This window comes from Canis lupus, chromosome 1 (assembly GCF_011100685.1).
Source record: "Canis lupus familiaris isolate Mischka breed German Shepherd chromosome 1, alternate assembly UU_Cfam_GSD_1.0, whole genome shotgun sequence".
NCBI lineage: Eukaryota > Metazoa > Chordata > Mammalia > Carnivora > Canidae > Canis > Canis lupus.
This window is the reverse complement of record NC_049222.1, coordinates 96061989-96083180: the sequence shown is the minus strand read 5'-3', so window position 1 is coordinate 96083180 and position 21192 is coordinate 96061989. Positions and strand designations below refer to the sequence as shown.

Sequence of the window (21192 nt, the reverse complement as noted above, 5' to 3'; positions counted from 1 at the left end):
ATCCCACTGGTGGTCTGTTCCTCGGGGATGGGATCACTGCTGAGGACCGTCACCTCCTCCCCAGCCTTGCCCGCACTGCACACCACCCGACACCAGAGACACGTGCAGGCCTCCTAGAGACGTGGTGTCTTGTCTGCGAGGTTGGACGACTCTGAACTGAACATCTGGAGCAGTGGGCTCAGGACTCTCTTCCTCAGTATCATCTGCTCCTCAAGCGTAGGAGACTTTTTTTTTTTTAAGATTATTTATTTTTTTATTCATGATAGACAGAGAGAGGGAGAGGCAGGCTCCATGCCGAGAGCCCAACGCGGGACTCGATCGTGGGACTCCAGGATCGCACCCTGCGCCAAAGGCAGGCGCCAAACCGCTGAGCCACCCAGAGATCCCCCGTAGGAGACTTTTTAATCCAGATGTAGCCCCATAAAAACAAATAAATAGCATGATATGGTGCACGTGTGGAGAAAACAAATGCCACTGTCTTTACTTTCTGGTTGATCCCATAATTGGTCGGCGATAGTGGGGCGCTGAAGCTCAGCATTGAGCCCACCGATTATTGTTGGCCCCCTCTGACCCTCTCCTTTGGGCTTGGCAGGTCTCCTCCTGGAGTGTGCTCGGCGTGCCCGGGCACCTGGCCCTGAGCGGGGCCTGCGCTTCCAGGTCCTGTGGTGCTGGAAGGTGGCAGGTTCAGGGATGACCTGCTCACTCGGTGATACCTCCCCAATCTCTTGGCTCTGCAACGGCTGCTGCTGTATAGGAACCCCTCCTGGAGGTCCTCATCTCAGCCCTATGGGGGTGCAAGTCCCTCAGATCTGTGTGCAATCCCGCTGGGCTCTGCTGGGCCAGGAACCCCGCAGCCCCTGGTCCGAGGTCCCCATGTGCCCACCCAGAAATCTTGGCCACAGCCCCTGTCTCCCTGCTTCCACAGAAGGGGCATCTGGCCAAGCATCAATCTTATGCTTCGCTTTCTGCCACTCTGGCTGGTGGTGGCTGCCCCTTGGAGATGGAGGGAGTCCCTTTGGGAGGAAGTCTCCTGCAAAGTCCCAAATGAAAGGAAGGACAAGCCTGCTCTGCCTTCTGGTCCCTCTCACTCAGTGTGGGGTCTGCAACTGCTCACAGAGGGCCTATAAAACCCTCACTGTGGCTTTGTCCATCCCTGCAAACCCCTCACTCTCCAGCCCACCTCCCCTGCCCATTCCCTAGGCAGGAGGGCCCTCCTCCACCCACCAGCAGGGGCGTCCCTGTGCAGAGACCTAGGTCCCTCTCCCCAGGCTGGAAGGCCACTCAGATGACACCTCGCCTGTGCTCCCAAGTTTGGGAGTCCCCAAACCCCCTTTCCCTGTAAAGCTTGGCTTGCAAGACCATTTTCTCACTGAGCATTGCTAAGGTCCATTTCATGAGTCAAAAGCTACACATCGCTTCTGTCTCTTTTCTCTCCATGGAGAGGTGTCCAAACCTTTCTGGATGATGGAAGACCCTGGCTGAAGAGGGACAGGGTCACATCCGAGCAGGTAAAAAGCATAAGCACAGTAACATTTCTTCAAAAATATGTTACCCTGTAATATGGAAAAGGATTTGGTCGTTGAGGAGTTTCAAAAGCCTGGTGGAGAGTAGACTCAGGAGTTTTGTAGGTAAAGCGAACCCCCATTTCATGTGTTCGCACACGTGGAGAGGAAATGAAAGACGGGGTCCCGGGACATTGGCTGCGGTTTCTAAACACTCGCGTTCTTTGAGAAAGAATGAATTTTATGAAAATGTTTTCACCACTGTTGGCACTTTGTGTTATCTTTTCTCACCTTCTCCTCTTTTCTTACAACTTCTTTACAGCTTCTTACAACCTTTCCTGCAACAATTGTGATTATCCTGCCACCAAAGAGAAGAGGAAGCTAGTTTTAATGGCCAATAAGGGACAATGTTGGTGTTACCTGTCCTGGCTTGGGAAAAGGCTGGCCGCTCCCCAATCCTGACAGCCTGCGTGGCCCAATGCTGGCCACCACCCGGCCGTGGGTTACCCACTCAGCTCGCTTTTCAAGTCTGCCTATCGGAAAGTGGGTAGAATTTCTCTGCTTCTTGCTGCCCTCAGCTGAAAAACCCTGCTCCCGTGTTGGGGTCTCAGTTCGGCCAGGGACAACGCCTGTAAATATCTGCATATATCAGAGGTGGATAAATAGGAAATGCTATCATTAGCCTTGTGAGTTTGGTGGGGCTGGAAATTTCATCCTAACTCACAGAAACTGTTGTTTTCAACCGCTAAATCTGTAGTATTTTCTTTTTGGTCACCATAGAAAACCAATACACTGGGTTTCTCAATTCCCATTCACTTCTGACTGCTGCTGCTTCTTTTTTTTTTAATGGTCTAGCAAGGGCGAAGACGCTCATCAAACAGATCCCACAGTCCACAAGGGAGACACTAACAGTGGCTATGACGACTTGCTTGGCTCCTACCCTCTCAGCCTTCCTCTCTGTGATCTTTGAAGGATAATGGATAGTAGTTAGACTCCAAGGGACCCTTACAGCTTGCATGGGGAGCCAGGAGGTGGGAGCCACTGCAGGAGGGGACATTTCCTTGACTTAGATGACTCAGTATTGTCCTTCTGCTGGGTTGTGAGCTCCAAGAAGAAATTAAATTATATATTTTCTCTTTTTCTTCCATTCCCAGGATTATAGCAAATGATTAAAAAGAATGTGAGGATGGATGAGTGGATGGTAGGTGAGTGTTGGTCTCTTATGAACTTGGGCCTACTCTAGGACCTGGACTTAAACCTTATCTCTATAATAAAGCACCCACCTTTGTACCACAGTCCACCAGCATTTGGGCCCTGCCTTATCCTTACCGCTCCCACCTCTGTCCTCAAGATTGCGAGTGGCCTGCCCACATCATTCTATCTTCCCTATTCCTGGGCCCTGAGTCCCACCATCTGCTAAATAACCTACCTCCTAGAGCCTTGGCTGCTTGTGATCTTATGAATGTCCTCCACTGATGATATTGGAGCCTGGATACTAACTGTGGTCTTCTGAAAACACTTTGTTGATGACCCAGTTTCTCTCCTCCTCCCCATCCATAGCTCTGCCGTCCTCAGGATCCCCTGCCCCTGGCCCGGCCTATTTACATTCCTCCCTGACAGGTGCTATAAAACACAGTCTCATCAGGCATGGACCATGTCATCTGGGATATTGTAAAATACCATATGGTTACTATTTTGGGAAATACAATCACAGAAACATGAGAATATCAGCCACCCATGGGCTTGGATAGAGGCAGGGAAAAGTGGTCATGGTTCCTCCTCAGCTGGGCTCCTCCACGCTTCATTGTACAGGTGAGGTACAGAGGCCGGGCAAGTGGGGAAATTGCTGCAGAATGGGATGTGTCCCTCAAACTTTGCTGATATATCTGATTTTCTCCTTTGGCAAAGTTAGGGGCCCTTTGTGTTGATTTGGACCACTGCCTGGGTTAGCTGTGGACGTGGGAAGTAGGAGTGTGGGATACTCTCGGGGGAGGAGGACATAGCGAGCTGCTCCGGCCCCAGCTCCCTCCCAGCTGTTGTCTCAGAGGGTGGGAGCACCGAGCATATCCCTTGGTGGCACCCACCAAAACCAAATCAGAGCATGCGGGTTCATGGAAGTGAAGTTCAAACTGAGGAGGCCTGAGCTGACTTTCCTTCCACATCTCCCCGCTGATCACACACTGCAAATTTAACACCACTACAGTAGTATTGCAAGAAGCTTCATAGCACATTGAACATTCTTTCTTGAATGTTAAATTAGTATTGATTAAGATCATATTTTAAGCCCAAAATTAATTCACTTTATAGGACAGAGCCACCTACTGACAGTCTGGCCACCATTTCCATGTACCTGGGTGCTTTTCCTCAAGGATTCCTTCTGACCCTGTGGGTGAAGTATCAATTGTCCCCATTTTACCCGTGAAGATGCTAACTGAGGTCACACGGCTCACTCAGTGGCTGAGTCTGAAGTGCCTTGTTTATGCTCACTGTGGGGCTTCCAATATCCCGCCTGGTGCGAGCTGCAGCCAGCAGGACCCTCTGGAGCTGGAACCACGGCCTCCACAGGCTCTCCGGCCCCTGGCAAGCTGGCAAGGTGCTAGCAGGAGCTGCCTGGTTTCAAGTCCATCTCCAGCACCACAGCAGGGAGGTGTGCCTGAGGACTGGGCCGGGTTCGGCTCATCAGAACTAGCATCAACTTCCAACTCCTAGTTTCGTGAACACAGGGACCCCCCCAACCTCTCCTACCTCTGTTTCTCCTCTGTAACATGGGAATGATAGCAATGCCTAAACCTTACACGGCGGTAGGAAGAATCAATGTGTGCCAAGGACACCCAACGAGAACTGAATAACGGTCAACCGTGACTGTTTTAGTCGCGAGTGCTGATTTAATTGGGAAAAAGGTGTCCTGGTGGTCAGGACCCGCAAGAAACAGCCCCGGACGCCTGATCTGAACAAGGACGTGGCGCAACTGTTGTGTCCCGGCCGAGCTCGGGGCTGGAACAGGTGCTGGCGATGGCTGCGGGTGCAGGTGACCGCCCAGGAACGCTACTGTGACACACAGAGTCACGGCTTGACAAGCTGTTAAGCAGCTGTGTCAGGAAGCAACTCAGTCTCTTTGATCGCACATCCCCAGAGTTTCAGCCCAAACCCTCTCTCCAGGAGATGGGGTTCCCTCCATGAGATGGGGGCTTCCCATGAGATGAGGGCTCCCTCCACAAGATGTGGGTTCCCTCCACGAGATGGGGGCTCCCTCCGTGAGATGTGGGCTCCTCCCACGAGATGAGGGCTCCCTCCACGAGATGGGGGTTCCCTCCATGAGATGGGGGCTCCCTCCACGAGATGTGGGCTCCCCCCACGAGATGAGGGCTCCCTCCACGAGATGTGGGTTCCCTCCACGAGATGGGGGCTCCCTCCACGAGATGGGGGCTCCCTCCACGAGATGAGGGCTCCCTCCACGAGATGGGGGCTCCCTCCACGAGATGGGGGCTCCCTCCACGAGATGAGGGTTCCCTCCACGAGATGGGGGCTCCCTCCACGAGATGAGGGCTCCCTCCACGAGATGAGGGCTCCCTCCACGAGATGGGGGCTCCCTCCACGAGATGAGGGCTCCCTCCACGAGATGTGGGTTCCCTCCACGAGATGGGGGCTCCCTCCACGAGATGAGGGTTCCCTCCACGAGATGGGGGCTCCCTCCACGAGATGGGGGCTCCCCCCACGAGATGAGGGCTCCCCCCACGAGATGAGGGCTCCCTCCACGAGATGTGGGTTCCCTCCACGAGATGGGGGCTCCCCCCACGAGGCGGGGGCTCCCTCCACAACAACGTGCATCAGGGTGAACACGCACGCGCCGTTCCCAGAGCCGACATGGCAGTGCTCCCAGCTTGTTTTCCATCTTCGCGCTTCCGAGGCGTCTGCTCGGGAGGGATGCGGGAGCCGCGTAAGCAAGCCCCTGCAGGACCAGGAGCGGCCGCTCACAAAGGCAGCTTTGATGTGGTCTGCTCCAGCCAGAGCTGCCCAGCTGACTCTCCCACGGAGTATCAACAATACCATCTGCACACGCCCGAGCCTAACGTGTCATTCTCGCCTTGGGAGCAAATCATAGCTGACGGAACATTCTGGAAACGTTGCCAGAGAGTGACGAAAGAGGCTAATTTAACCATTAAAACTCAACAAAGGGGCCTCCTTGTTAACAAAGAGCAATTTCAGACAAGAAAGGAGCTTAAAAAAAAAAACAAAACAAAACAATGAAAACACCACCCAACGTCTGCTCTAGAAGGCATCAGCCATGGAGGGTGTCTTAGAGGGAGCGGTTCTCCCAGGGGATGAGCCTGGAAGCTGACAATAGTCAGGCAATGCCTAACTTCCTCAACCCACACGCTACAGCTTCTAGAACAGCCGATCCTCTGGGTCTCCCATCCCCGGGCGAGCACCGAGGCAGAGTTGTTCATTCCGACTGGTGCACCCAGTGCCGGTGGGGAGCCCCTACACCTACACTGCTTCTTTCCCCCCTGTGCCCTCCCACTCAGATGGGTGGTGGACGTGGGGCCCAGGGGTGCTCTGTTCGGCATGCACCGATTGGGCCCACGCATCCCTGAGCTCCATCCCAGCTGGGGGCTGGGCCGTTGGGGCTCTGTGAGCTCAGGCCCTCCTCTGAACCATCATGGTGCTAGCTTCTGGGGAACTGGGGGATGGGGTCACAGGGAAGATTCCATAGGAAAAGCAAATGCAAACTGGTCTTTATGTAAAATGGGTGGCACAGAGTGTGGCAAACACTTGTCACTATTGTTATACACAGCCGTTGACTCTTCCAGAAAATCACTCCATCCTTCTGGCCGGTGTGGCTCTGGGGACGGGATGGTGACCATTTTGAGATGACTGTTGCCATCCTGCTCCTTGGGCTGGTCCCAGCAGGACACTGACTCCTCTCATGAGTTCAAAGAAATGTTTATGGAGAGCCAGGCATAACATGGAATTTACACTTTTGTGTCTAATCTTATTTTTAAATTTTTTTAAAAGTGGGTTCCACGCCCAGCACAGAGCCCAGCACGGGGCCTAAAGTCACAACCCCAAGATCAAGACCTGTGCTGAGATCAAGAGTCGGACGCTCGACCGACTGAGCACCCATCACACTTTGGCGTTTCAGACAAGACACTATGATGGTACAAATCTGACATTTAGGAAACTTTAAATTCTCTTTTCTCACTGCAGGCTCCGATTAAGTAACTGTCCTGCTGCTTGCTTTACAAATGGATCTCACCGTCTGCGGACCAGCCCTGGATCATGGTTAGAGACGGGTGGGTAAACCCCTCTTGTGTGGGGATTGCCTTGTCAACCGAACATTAACTCACATAAAGAGGGAGCTCCAAGGGGTACTAGTGACAAAATAAGGAGGTGTGATCCTGTTTGGGTGGAAAGAGGACAGAAAAAAGTCATTTCTCTTCATTTCTGGATGTCTCAGCCTAAACCAAACCATTTGCTTTTAGGAAACCGTAGATTCCGGCTTCATGAAGTCTGCAGGTTGTGGATGTGGAGGGAGAGGATACAGATGCCCGAAGATCTTCTAGAAATGCAGCCATGGTCTTGATTTAGGACCTTGGCTTCTAAACAAGCAGCACTACATTTATATACCTGTCGAGAGAAAGAAATAAAGGCAGAATTGCAGTTACCTCAACGCGGGGTGGCATCTCCTCTGTTTTGCCCGACCAGCCCCTAGCCCGTCCTCGTAAGCTTTCCCTTACCTGTGCTCGTCCCCCCTGCTGCTGACAGACGAATCTTCTGAACATTCAGGGTCTCCTCAGCAAGATGAGCAAGCCCGCGTGGGGACCGGCGGGCGGGAGCCTCGGAGGGCTCCTTCCCATCCACTTTTTTTCTCTTTGCTGACTCCAGCTGGCTGCCCCTCAGCTCTGCTCCCAGGGGCCAGGAGCAGGGTGGGCAGAGGCCCAGTGTGCTGCAGCCCCTGCAGGGGGGGCGGGGATGTGTGAGTCGGTGTTCCCCGGGGGAGCAGAGCCAATGGGACATATGCATACGGAGAGAAAGAGATTTAACTTAAGAAACTGGCTGATGCGAAGACGCAGATTGGCCAGTTCAAAACGAACAGGGTGGCCAGCAGTCTGGGGACCCAGAAAGGAGCGATGCTGCCATTGAAGGCTGCTGGCTGAATTTCCGCTTGCTGGGGGATGTCAGTCTTTGTTCTCATCGGGCCGTCAACTGCTTAGACGAGGCCCACCCACACTATGGGGGGGGTATCAGCTTTACTCCAATTCCACCCATTTAAATGTTAATCTCATCTGAATACACCCTCATGGGAACATCCAGGGATAATGTTTGGACCTCCCCACACCCCTGCCCCGGGGCACCATGGCCCAGCCAGGTTGACATGTAAAATGCACTATCTTAGGGTGCAATGGGCCAGGGGATCAGGTGACTCGACTCAGAATCTGTCACTGGCAGATCAAGCTACCTTGATGGTGTTTTCTTTCCCTGCCTCGACTCCTTGGTCACCGTGTCCTTTGCCTGGTTAACGGGTCTTCCCCCTATGGTTCTCTGTCCTGCGTGGACAAGGAGCCCTGCTAGGAGAGGGTGTGCTCAGGTAGGGTTTCCTCTGTGTGTGACTCAAGCCTTCTTTATGCAAACAGGTCGAGAGCTGGCATGAGTTTTCGGGTTTTGTCTGAGTCTTGTTTTTGTTACCAGCGCAGCAGTCCACCCCTGGATGTCAAATTTTGTGTGGCCTCCAGGCCCATTTGGCTGTGCTGCTGGGGACCCCACAGCCCCCCACACTCCCAAGAAGCGGACAAGCTCTCAATCATCCTCTTCTTCATGTCCCGTCATGCGTAGCCAGGACACAGCCCCTGGCAGTCTGGTTTGAAGCAGGCACCGCGAGGACAATTTGTCCCCAGCGGCCAACTTCTAATCACATGGGCTCATGTGCAAGATGCTGTGCCTGGCATCCTGTGCATGTGAGTGAGTGCACAGGTGTGCTCGGGCATGAGTGCCAAGGGGACATCACTGTCACAGTGTCAGGGAGACTGCGGACCCCTGAGGAGGCTGGCATCCCAGCCGCGTGAGTCATCTAGGGAGCCCCGCATGGGCACCTGTGGCCTGAAGGTGTGGGCAGGGGCCGTGGTGGTGTGGAGAAGGGAGGGAGAGCCAGGGAGACCCCCGGTGACACCTCCTGCTCTGGGAACAGGTGAGCAGAGCCACGGAAGGGACAGCTTGCTCCACACATGTGGTTGCGATGAACTGTCTCTGATCACTGCTTTCCTGGCACCCCATGTCCATGACTGCAGACACCCCTTTCTGCTGGTCGGTGTCCTGGTGAGCACTGAAGCCCTGGCTGGGCTCTCATATCCAGAAGACACTGCCACTAGGCTCCACTTATGCTCGGGTAGGTGCAAGCACCCCAAAGTATGCACCCAAGCCATGCATGGTAAGGCCCAGGGCCATTCAAGGGGCATCCAGGTGAGAGATGGAGCCGCATCGGGTACCTGTGCCACACCCTGGGGATCCCAGGGCAAGCCTCGGTGGCTTATTCGGTGCCACCTTGAAACGAAGCTCCATGAGGATAAGGGAAACAGAAGTGTCATTGAATTGGCTGCCTAAGTCCTGTGCCCCTCTCTATGGCAGCCGTCAGATGGAACCCAAACAAAGGAAGACAAACAAACCCCCCACACATCCTAAAAGCCAGCAACTTTCACGAGGGGCCTATTGGCTGGGAGATACACTAGATTTTTCTTGTTTTTTGCCCTCCTTGCTTATTTGGGTGCTGTCTTCCCCCCAAGCCTGGGGACCATCTCGTTACTTCCGGAGCAAAAGCACTGAGCCAGAATCTGGCAGATTCGGCAGCAAGAGGGGAGGGAGCAACACGCTCACTCGTCCTAGTAAGCAGTATGAGGCTTCAGGAACCCTGTCCCCTTCACACATCCTGTCCCCTTCACACATCCTGTCCCCTTCACACATCGGAGCTGAGGTCTCATCCAAGAACAGCCCGGCGAAGCCGCAAAGGGGGCGTCAGGCCTGAGCCTGCAATCCCGGCTCCCCACCTCGTGCCCAGGCAAGCTGCGCACCTGCACCTGCACCTGCGTGCCTCCCTCCCGGTCCTCCTCCTTAGCCCCTCCCTGCCGCAGGAGGTGAAGGGGGGTGCAGACGGGCCTCCACGCTCCGTGAGTGCCAGAGATTCTAGACAATGTCCAACTACATTGATTCCACACAATTCCTAAGGCTTAGAGGATGCACGTTGAGCTGCCCCCTTGGCCTTGTCACTCTCCTGGTGGAGGCCAGCCTCTTCCGGGGTAACTGGGTCTCCCGTGTTTCCTGGGACAGCAGCCTGAACGTCCCTTGCAAACCCCTTAGAAACGCGCTCTGTGGTGCCCACCCTGGACCTGCTGAGTCAAGGCCTCTGGGCGGCCTGCATCTGCACTTTGACAAGACCTGCAGAGGGTTCAAAGGTTGCTCCGTCTGCAAAGCTCTGCAGGAGGGATGAGGGGAGGGATCCCGGCCACGAGCTTTGGCTCCTGGAAGCACCACTCCCAACAGGCCTCAGTTAGGGCTGCACATGCCAGCCTGGTTTGCTTTCTGCTTGAGGCCTGAGGCTCCCCCACCCACCAGAGGTCTGCTTGGGCTCAAGGGTCCAGACTACCTCCCTCATCTCCCCCTCCCTTCCTTCCCTTCTCTGATTCTCTCTCTCTCTTTTTAAAAAAGATTTATTTATTTATTTCAGATAGAGAATGAGAGAGAGTATGAGCGGGGGACGGGGGCAGAGGGAAAAGCAGATTTCCCACTGGGCAGGGAGCCCCATGCAGGACTCGATCTCCCGACTTTGGGATCATGACTGGAGCCAAAGGCAGATGCTTCACCGTTGGAGCCACCCAGGTGCCTCATGTTTCAAAATTTTCACCAGGTATGCATTCCTCTGCAATAATTTCCTTTTCTCTTTAAACAAGCATTTTCGAGATTGGTTTACCCTCATACCTATGGCTTAGTCAGTCTTGCTGATTAACATTGTACATTACATGAATATATAACAATTTATGTATCCAATTCTTTACAGGTAGACAACTAGGTGGTTTTCAATTTTGAAACAGCAACAATACCCCAGCATGCACCTTAGTTAGGACTCTGGGTGATCATTTTCCAAATTCTCTAAAATATACCTAGTACTGCATTTGCTGGGTCACTGGCTAAATCATGTATTGCTAAATTGTTGCAGGAAATAACAGTCCTTGCAATTTCATATCTATCAACACTTGGGATGATCAGACCTGACAATTTTTCCAATCTGATGGGTCTAAATGGTCTCATTTGTGAGTTACAAGTCAGGAATTTTAGGGAGGTTGAGCCTCTTTCATATATTCATTGATCTTTCAGGATTTCTTTTCTACGAATTTTCCCTTCTTTGGCCCATTTTTAAAAATTGCGCTGTTGCAAAAGACTGTGCCATTTCCTCCCCTGTTCAAATGCTGAAACCTAGCTCATAATGTGGTGGTATTAGGAGTTGGGGCCTTTGGTGGTGATTATGTCACCAGGAGGGACCATCATGATGGGATTAGTGTCCTTATAAAAGAGGACACAGAGAGCTCCCTTTCTCGCTCTTTCTTTTCTTTCTTTCTCTTTCTTTTCTTTCTTTCTCTTTCTTTCTTTCTTTCTTTCTTTCTTTCTTTCTTTCTTTCTTTCTTTCTTTCTTTCTTTCTTTCTTTCTTTCCTTCCTTCTTTCCTTCCTTCCTTCCTTCCTTCCTTCCTTCCTTCCTTCCTTCCTTCCTTCCTTAAAGATTTTATTTACTTATTTTAGGGATGCATGGGTGGCTCAGTCAGTAAAGCATCTGCCTTCAGCTCAGATCACCATCCCAGGGTCCTGGATTGAACCTCACATCAGTGTCCCTGCTCAGCGGGGAGCCAGCTTCTCCCTCTCCCATGCCTCATGCTCGTGCTCTCTCTGTCTGTCAAATAAATAAAATCAATTTTTTAAAAAGAGTTTATTTATTTATTTTAGAGAGAGTGTGTGAGTAAGTGGAGGAGGGCCTTTTAAATATTTTTGCATTTATTAATTTTAAGGACGGGAGGGGCAGAGTTAGGGGGAGAAAGAGAATCTCCAGCAGATTCCCTGCTGAGCACAGAGCCCAACGTGGGGCCCAATCTCACAACCCATTGAAATCATGACCTGAGCCCAAATCAAGAGTAGGAGGCTTAACCTCTTGAGCCACCAGGCCCCCCTCCCTTACTCTTTCTACCACGTGAGGAAGCAGGGAGAAGATGATCACCCCTCAACCAGGAAACAAGCCCTCATCAGATGCCAAATCCACAGGTGTCTTGACTTTGGACTTCCAGCCTCTAGAATGTGAGAAATAGATTTCTGCTGCTTATAACCCACCCCTTCTGTGGTATACTGTTAATGACGGCAGCCACAATGGACTAGGACCATTGTCTTTTTCTTTCTGATCTGCATAAATCACCTATATTATGAAAATATCAATCCTGTGTGGTTACACGTCTCTCTCTACGTTCTCTTACGTTTTCCATATTGATGACACATTGTCTGCAAATAATGGCTTTGACTTTGTTATTCTTTCCAGTTATTATGCCTCTTTTCTGTGCCTCCTGCTGGCTGGGCCCCTCAAGACAAAGCCAACTGGAGCAGCACACTTGACTTTAAAGGCACTGTTTCTAACCTTTGCCCGTTACATGCTAATGTTTGCTGTAGGCTTTCAGAAGATGACGGTTACCTGGCTTTGGAGGGTCCATTCTATGACTAGTTTCTAAATGTATTTCATAATTAGTAAATGCAGAATTTCATCAAATGCTTTTTTTTCTGCATCTTTTGAGGATCATGCACTTTTCCCAATTGAGTGTGTAACATGATCAATTATATTAACAGACTTCCTAAGATTTCTCTTTGTGATTTTTGGGTGAATATGCTTATGTGTTATATGTTATACATCAAAGCATGTAGATTATATGTATATTCTTAGGATTTTGGCACTTATATTCATAGGTGAGATTGGCCTGTTTGCCTTGTCAGGTGTTCAGTTACTCTTCTGTGGAGCAATATTACAAGATACAAAGGATGCTGCATTGTTGTTGTCTTTTTAACGTGTGATGTTGGGTCATTCATTCTGTGCATCTATGGCAATAAATGACATCTCTGTGGTGGTATGGATTGGATGGAGGTCTTTAGCTGTGCATAGCAAGAGCCCTGGAAAATGATATCCAGATCCAAGTAAGAGGTGAGGAGTTGAGCTAGGGTGGCTATACTTACTTCAGGCAAAGGGGACTTAAAAATAAAGACTGCTGCAAAAGATATAGAAGGGCACTACATAATGATAAAGGGGTCAATCTTGTAAAAGGACATAGCATTTGTAAACACTTATGCACTAAACATAGGAGTACTTGAATATATAGAGCAAACATTAACAGAAATGAAGGGAGAAATAGATAGCAGTACAATAATACTGATGGTTGTTGTTCCCCGGCAACAATCATCGCTGAGCCCCTAGTGCTCAGGCACACAAAGTCAGCACAGGTGTACTCTCCTGAGGGTGGTGGTGGAGTACACAGCACATGGCCAGGCCCACCGCGGGCGACTCTTACTATCATGATGGTGAAGTGGCCGGGTGTGTGGTAAAAACCCTCACATTCATCCTTTCCCATGCCTTCTCCAAGAAGGCATCTCCCTCCTTCCTAAAAGGTAAAAAATGTCATTTATAATCTGGGATGATATGGTCTGGTGCAGAGAAATAACTATAACAAATGTATTGGCAAGATCCTGGCAGGTTAGCAAACACTCAGTTCTTTGCTGCAGCCCCACTAAAGTCCATAATTATAACAGGATTATCTTTTTTTCTTGTAATAAAGAGCAGTTGAACACTATGTTCTGCTTGTGTCTTGTGGTGACTAGTCTGAATCACAATCACGAGCAGGCTGTTACAGTGTGGGGGAAGTGGCCCTGACAAGCACAGTCTTTTCTTGCTCACAGAACAGTAAACATGGTGCCCAGTTTGGCACCAACACTTTCTCTGAAAGTGGCTTCCCAAGACTGTGTGCGCCACACCATGCTATTTTTTTGTGCCAACAAGTGTTCGTTGACTTTTTTTATCATTAAAAATGAGAAAAAAAGACTCCACATGGTAAGAAAACAAACCTTTCTGTCGCAGATAATTTCATTTGAAGCTAAAGTCAGGATGTATTTATTGAATAATGTGGTTAACCTTGTGAAGCTCACTAAGAAAGCCATTTCGTTAGAGTGTCTATATTGTGAAACATATTTTTATTTTCCAAATATGATATGCAGATGGCTTTTCAAGAGCAAATAAAAGCATAAAGGAATTCAATAACATGCACATTGGCAGTTGCATTTAAAGACAATAAAACTCACCTTTCAAAACTGATGTAGGTTGTTTCCAACTCATTATCTGTAGACTTTTCCATCCAATATTTACTGAATGCCTATTATGAGCAGGCACTCATATATGAAATGTTTTATGAGATAGGCTTTCTTTATCCTCTTGTTACAGATGAAGAAAACTAAACACAGAGAAGAAAATCAATCCCCTTTGGGTCTCATAGTCTACTTTGCACCAAGCTGGGAATCACAGTCTGCCACCCTGTCTCTCTAGGACCTCAGGACCTCTAGACGTGGGACGTACAGTAAGGGAGCTACCATCCATATGAGACTATTTAAGCTTAACTTTAGGTGAATTAAAATTCATTAAATTAAATCAAATTAAAAATTCAGTCCCTCCATTGCACTAGCCCCAACTCAAGTGCTCAAAAGCCTCAAGTGGTTAGTAGCTCTCATATTGTACAGCCCCAATATGACCTTTCCATTGCTGTGGAGAGCAGCCTTGAACATCACTCAGAGGCTGCTGGAGAACCATTCAATGCCTCCAGAGGAAACATGGTGCCAAACGCTGTCCTCACTGGTCCAGGCTTACCTGCCCCTCAGCTTTGTGACCTCAGTAACCTTGCCCTTTGGCTGGCTTTCCAGTTCCTTCCTCCAGATTTTCTGTCCAGATGTTCTAGGTCTCCGTGGGATGTTTGGTCTGAAACAAATCAGGTTACCTTTCCCAGAATTTCATTTTCCCGCAGATCTGTTCATGAGCCATCCTTTGTGCTTAGCCACAGTTTCTTGTGTTACTTGGTGGGGAGCATGTTGAACCATGCCTGAAACTTAAAATAAATGTTTATAAACCTCATCTAGAGATAGTCCCAAGGGGTGTTACCCTATGCCGTGCAGCCAGAAAACTTTGTCATACACCAGTACCACCTCATGGCCTCCGCACACACACAGGCATCCACATGGACAGGCCCAGAACCCTGTCAGCTAACTCTTTTCAGGCCTCTCACATGTCTTCTTTGAGCTTCCAACCAGGGTATTGGCCATGGTCACCTCTGACTCTGCGCCTCCAGGTCCCATTGGTGAATATCTCCATAGTCCTAAAGCCACTAGATACGTCTCACCCATTACTGCTTACAGGACTCATCATGAGAATTCTATTCTTTGTGCCTCTTGAAGCTGCTTGGGTTCCAAATTTCAAGAAACCAGAGCCAACATGCATTCCACACAACACAAGGTGATGGCCTATTCTCCATCTCTTTGCTGGAGCTTGCCAGCTGTCCGCTATGTACCAGTTCCTGCTCCCAGGCTCCCAGCTCAGTGGCTCTTCCAGCTGTGGCTCCCCCCTTCCTACCACTGAGTACCCACTTGCCCAAGAGCAGAGTGGGAGGCAGACCATTCATTCTCCCCATCATCCGATCTCCCTTGTCTTCCTGAGGGTGACTGCCCTCATTAAAAATCCCTAAAACTTCCATAAGCGCAACTCCCCATATTAACGGATGGAGATAGACACTAGTGTCTTGTGAGGAGGGAAGAGGTGCTTTCTGGAAGATCAGTAGGTGAATTCAGCCTGTCCAATCACCCTTTCTGTCTCAGAAGGACTTTACATGCTTTACCCAGACATGTGCACAGTCTGCCTTTTAGTTAGCTTCAGTGTTTTGTTTTGTTTTTTAATGTTGCCTCTATTATGACACTGACATACTACAAATCCATTCTGGCACCAACCACCCACAGTCAGCATAGACCTCACGAGTTAAGGGCACTGTCCTCCATAGGATTGGCCCTTTTTCAGACCCTAGCCATAAATTCAGGGAGTCCCAGGCCACCCACACTTCTGACCAATCGACTACAAATTTCAGAGTTCCCATGACTCCATCCAGTTTGAGAATTCACAAGAACAGTGCCCAAAACTCAGGAAAGTGGTGTAGCCACGATTACCGTTTTATTATAAAGCATACAACTCAGGAGCAGTCAAGTGAAGAGATTACAGGGTGAGGTCTGGGAGGGTCTCAAATGCAGACCCTCCACACCCACTCCGTTGGGAACCGGGTACATCATTCTGCTGCTGCATCACATGCTGATCAGCCAAAGAGGGTTTTCTGTGTCCAGCATTTTTATTGGGGTCTCGCTATCTAGACATGATTGGTTAAATCATTAGCTATTGGTGATTGAACTCATCTCCAGGTCTCCCTCCCTTCTCTGGAGGTCAGGCTGGCTCCAAGTCCCGGTCTTCTAACACATGCTGGGTCTTTCTGGAGAGTAACCCCAGCCATCTGGAGAGTAATGAGGGGACCCACCAAGATTCACCTCATTAGCATAACCTCAGGAGCAATCCCAGGGTCTCCTGACTGACAAGACACTTCTCAACACTTCAGGGAGTTCCAAGGGTTTTAGGAGCTCTGTGCCAGGAGCCTGTGACAAAGACCAGATGAGTTTTACCTTTACAGCTTGTTCACAGTTACATCATGAGACTCTTACTTACCCACAGAGGGAATGAGAGGATCTTGTTCTATTAGCCAAGAATATATCCCAATACCTTCTCCTTTTCTGTATAAATTGCCCGCGTTTTACCCAAAAGAAAATTAAATTAAATTGCTAATGAAATACATTATTTTTACTCAAAAAAGATAATGTTGCTCCTGAGCCTCTCCTACCATGATCTAACAGCAATCACTAGTCTTGCTTTTTGCATGTATACTGTACACTACCTGAGGGCAATACATTATTAGGTTGAGGCCTTCAGGATAAGAGGACTGGACTTCAGAAAATAGTTTTAAAAGCCTGTCTCTTGAGAGGTTGATCACCAAAAGCAAACATTATGCATCTATACAGAGACATCAGGGTGAACCATACACATAGGTATATGGGAATAGCTGGAAGGCCAGGTTTGCAAAACGCTTAGCATCAGGCTTGAGTGAAAATCCAAACCTCAAAGTCAAAACCAATTTACAATATAAAATGCATCTGGTTGGCTGAAAGTATACAGTGAGGTTTGAAAAAGAAAAAAAAAATATATATATATATAGAGAGAGAGAGGTTTGGAGGGGGAGGAGAGGCGTACATTGCCTGGAACCCTGGCTGTAATCAGGGAAATCCTAGAAAATCCACAACAAGTTCAGCCCTGAGTAATGGGAACAAGCTGGCAAAGCCCCCCTCTAGTAAGAATGAACACTGACAATGGTAAAATGAAGTTCTGGGGGTACCTGGGGGGCTCAGTGGTAGAGCATCTACCTTGGGCTCAGGTCCTGGGATCCAGTCCCACATTGGGCTCCCTGCAGGGAGCCTGCTTCTCCCTCTGCCTGTGTCTCTGACTATCTCTGTGTCTCTCACGAATAAATAAATAAAATCTTAAAAAGAAAAAAAACAAAACAACCAAACAAGAAGTTCTGAAGTGACCACTTGTCCATGCTCAAAAAACTAACCACCTCTGCCAGGGCAATGACATTTCCAATCACTTGACTTTTTGCAACAAGTTTAGATGCTTTCCCTTTTCAGTTTATGCATGACTGGGAGGAAAAGAAGAAGCTAGAAAGGATTTTCCCTTCTCATTATGCTCACGGAGGCCGGGCTGCAGGGTCTGCCCCCGTACACAGCGAGACTCGGGTGCACACTGCCATGCTAGGGGTGTTGTCGAACAAAAAAGACGAGTTGGGCCTTTTCCTGCTTTGCTCCCGAAGAGTTGCATGAACTTTTCACTTCCCAAGCAACCGCTCGGCACGAGTATTTTCCAAATGAGATTCCCCAGAGAGAGATTGGACTGTGCTGCCACCGGAAGGATGTCGGTGCTGATTTCGCATGAGAGAGTGTTTGTGAAGCACTTCTTAGCTTTCGCGAGGTTGTGTGTGTTTGTCCAAAGTCTTGCACGTTTCACGAAGACCAAACAAACAACCAGGCTATAGAGGGGGAGCACACCTTGCTTTACTCTGTGAGCAAAAGGATGAACTTTGGGTTCAGAGACAAAGTCAAGAGTTGACCTTCCACGTGCTGTTTTTTCTTTAATATTTTATTTATTTATTCATGAGAGACACAGAGAGAGAGGCAGAGACACAGACAGAGGGAGAAGCAGACTCTCTGCAGGGAGCTCAATGCAGGACTCAATCCCAGGACCCCAGGATCATGACCTGAGCCCAGGGTAGATGCTCCACCACTGAGCCACCCAGGAGCCCTCCATGGACTCATTGAATGCTGAGCAGATGAGTTAATGAGCAAGCGGTTTCCTGGGGTTCCACTGTCACTTGAAAACACTGGTGGGGAGGACCTCGCCCTCTTCCCCTTGGTTTCCGTGACTCCATCTCCCCTCCACCTCAGGCATGCTCCTAAGAGAAGAGAATGTACTTTGCAAGAATTCTGATACAATCTTTCTGAGTTGTAGCTTTTCCTTCATCTACTTACTCAACAAAAATAGTCACCAATAGTGGCCACTATGTGCTAGAAGGTCTCAGCCCTGGGGTTGGGGTTGGGGGTTGGTCTATTCTTCTGGCTTGTATCCTAATGAAGACGCAAACGTTGACAGACAAAGTTAAACATAATTACAAAGATCTCAGATGATGACGAGTGCTCACAGGTGACTCGGAGTCTCTCCAGCGAGTGAGGGTGACAGTAGTGGACGGCAGAGCTCTATAAAGCCAGGCTACAGCAGCATCGTGGTTGGAATCTGACTACAAAAGGTGCCAGCTGTCCAGACTGGTCAAGGAGGGAGCCTGGGGTTTGAAAGAGCAAGAATGTCAAACAGGGGCACCCAGGGCAGACACTGACGTGGAAACCAGGGTGGTCTGTGGAAGGATTAGAAAGAATGCTCTTCCAGAAGGAGCACATGTTGATAAGAAATAGAATCTGAGAAAGAGGCAGGAACAGAGCATGCAGGCCTCAGAGCCCAATACATGGTGCTTGAATTTTGTTCTCAATGTGCTTGGGAGGCCTGCGCATTTTCGACTTTGCAGTGAGGAAGGAATATAATCTGATTGACCTTGTGAAGAAGTCTCTGGCTGTTGCGTGGCTATCACCTGAGAACACTCTCAGGAGGGCATCCTGGGCTCCTGCCCCTGCAGGGCTCTAGAACACTGACGGATACTCCCACTAGGACAGCCAGGCCAGGCTCCTGAAGTGGCAAGGTGCAAATTCCTCACCTGGGAGGGGGGAGCCTCGCCTGGGGAGGGGAGAGAGTCCAGCCGAAACCTGAACAGAGCAGGTGAGAAATGTGAAAATCTAAAGACAAGCAGTTGGAGCGGCCCCGCAGCGGAGGCCAGGCTTGTACTCGATGCGGGGTGAAGGATGGAATCCAAGCCCCAGATCGAGCAGTGCAGATCCAGCTTCGAAGATTCCCAGCAGAAGCAAACAAAAATGCTTGCTGCTGCAAAGTACCCTGTTTTAACCCTCAGGATTTTCTCAGATTAAGTTCAATCAAATATGAGCTCACAACCCTATAGTCACTGACATCCAGAGAAACCAGCCAGCAGTTTGATTGAACTTAATCTGAGAAAATCCTTGGGGTTAAAATACCATTCTCCACTAAAAAGGATCAGGGCTTCTTGGAGAAAGAGGTGATTCCAAGACTGGGGCTGGACGGATAGAAGATGAGCCTGGAATGTTGTGTTGCAGATGAGGACATGGCAAAAGAACACAGAAGTTAAGTATTAAAGGGGCTGCCTCCGGTTAAATCAGAAATAGTTTGAGTATCAAGATATGGAAAGCTGTCAGAATAAAATAGGAAACCATGAGTCCATCTAGATGTAAACACACACACACAGAGAAACCAATAAATACAGACGGGGAGAAAAGTCAGCATTCCTTACAATTAATGCTGACAATCAATGCATAATAAATCTGAATGCCAAACATCATGGTAATAATTGGTTCAGCCAAGACACTCACCAGGTGCTAAAACCAGTGGGTAGAAGTTTGATAAGGAATTGGAATAATCAGATGGTCTCAAAATGCCTTTCAACAAAATGCCGCTTACAAAGAAAGGGCCAGCGAGAAACTAGAACACCTCTACCCGACAACCAAATAGCATCACCTGGAATGGGACACCCCGAAGTCACTTCCCCCCTGGCAAGAGACAAGGAGACCCTAGCCCACTTCTGTACTGTTTTTGCCAAAAACGTATAACCTGCATCCGTTCATGCGGAAATGTCAGGCAAACCCAAAGTGAGGCGCATGATACAAAATGCCTGGCTTCGCGTGCCAAGGTCTGAACTCTTCCTGGTGGAAAAGCCCCAGGACGCTTGCTAAGTCAACGCAGCGTGTGATCCTGGGCTGGATCCTTTAGCTAGAAGAGGACATTACTGATGAAACAAAACTGAGGTCCGAGGCGTGGTGAGTAGTAACACGACGTCCGGACTTCTGCTGGCTGCGCTGTGCTTACCCAGGACGATGTCCTTGCTAATCAGGGCACATACTCAAGTATTTGGGGGGTGGTGGGCAACCTGGCCACGACTTACCCTCAAATCATTCAAGAAAACAAAGTTATTTGTACTGGACTTGCCTTTTTTTTTTTTTTTGAGTATTTAGATTACAAAATAAAATTAGCGAGTCAAAAAGAAAAAAGATTCACCCAGACAGCCCTGCGAAGAACCAAGAACAGATGGAACCTATTAATCTGTTACAGTGCTTAATGGCCCAACGTTTTGAACATTAACTTCAGACTCTTAAGAGTTTTTAAGTCTTGGGGCCTCTGATTAATGTGCAAGGGATTGTGTACCAATAGCTCCAATCATCATAGCTCAGAGTAGAGAAAGGCAAATAATACGAATTGAGTTAAGCAGCCTATACAAACCTACACGTGGTTGTATCACCACCGCTATGTCGGTTTTCAAATGCAAAAGCCGAAGTTCAGGAAAATTAATTACATTGGCCAAGATCACACGGTACACACCCCAATTGGAATTAGAAAGAAGATGCCAAGGTCTGTACACCTGCCAGCTTTTTTTTTTTTTTTTTAGCATCATTGGTCCTCCTGGATAATTAAAAGTCAAAGGGTTACCTTTGGGGGGTAGTCTGGGGAAAACAGTGAGAGGAGGATGGTGCCCACCAACGTCTGTGACCCCGCACGACAGCTGGATTGGGACAGTCCTGCTCCCTTGCCACCGACCACCACCTCCCTGAGAACCACAGAGAAGCCCTTGACTGACAGGCAAGACCTCGCTCACCTCTGACCTGGAGCCTCCAAGGGCCTCCTTTGCCGCCAGCCGCCAGGAAAAACTGAGACACAGAGCACCGCAAAATTGCACTTTCTCGGAATGTCCTCTGGACCTTCAATGAGAAAATCTTTCCAGACTTTCCATTCCTGTTGGTCATTTAAAAAGGCATTTGATTAGCTCAGAGTTCAGGGATATTTAGTACTGACTCTGAGAACTTAATTTAGTT

General features: G+C 49.2%; 1 long non-coding RNA gene across 1 annotated transcript; it reads left to right on the top strand.

The window, feature by feature from the left end:
* The first annotated feature begins 6702 nt into the window (after positions 1 to 6702).
* LOC119869691 lies at positions 6703 to 7173 on the top strand. The gene is made up of 2 exons (XR_005353193.1): positions 6703 to 6796; positions 6986 to 7173. It is a non-coding gene; the product is annotated as an uncharacterized LOC119869691 (long non-coding RNA).
* Positions 7174 to 21192: the final 14019 nt, after the last annotated feature.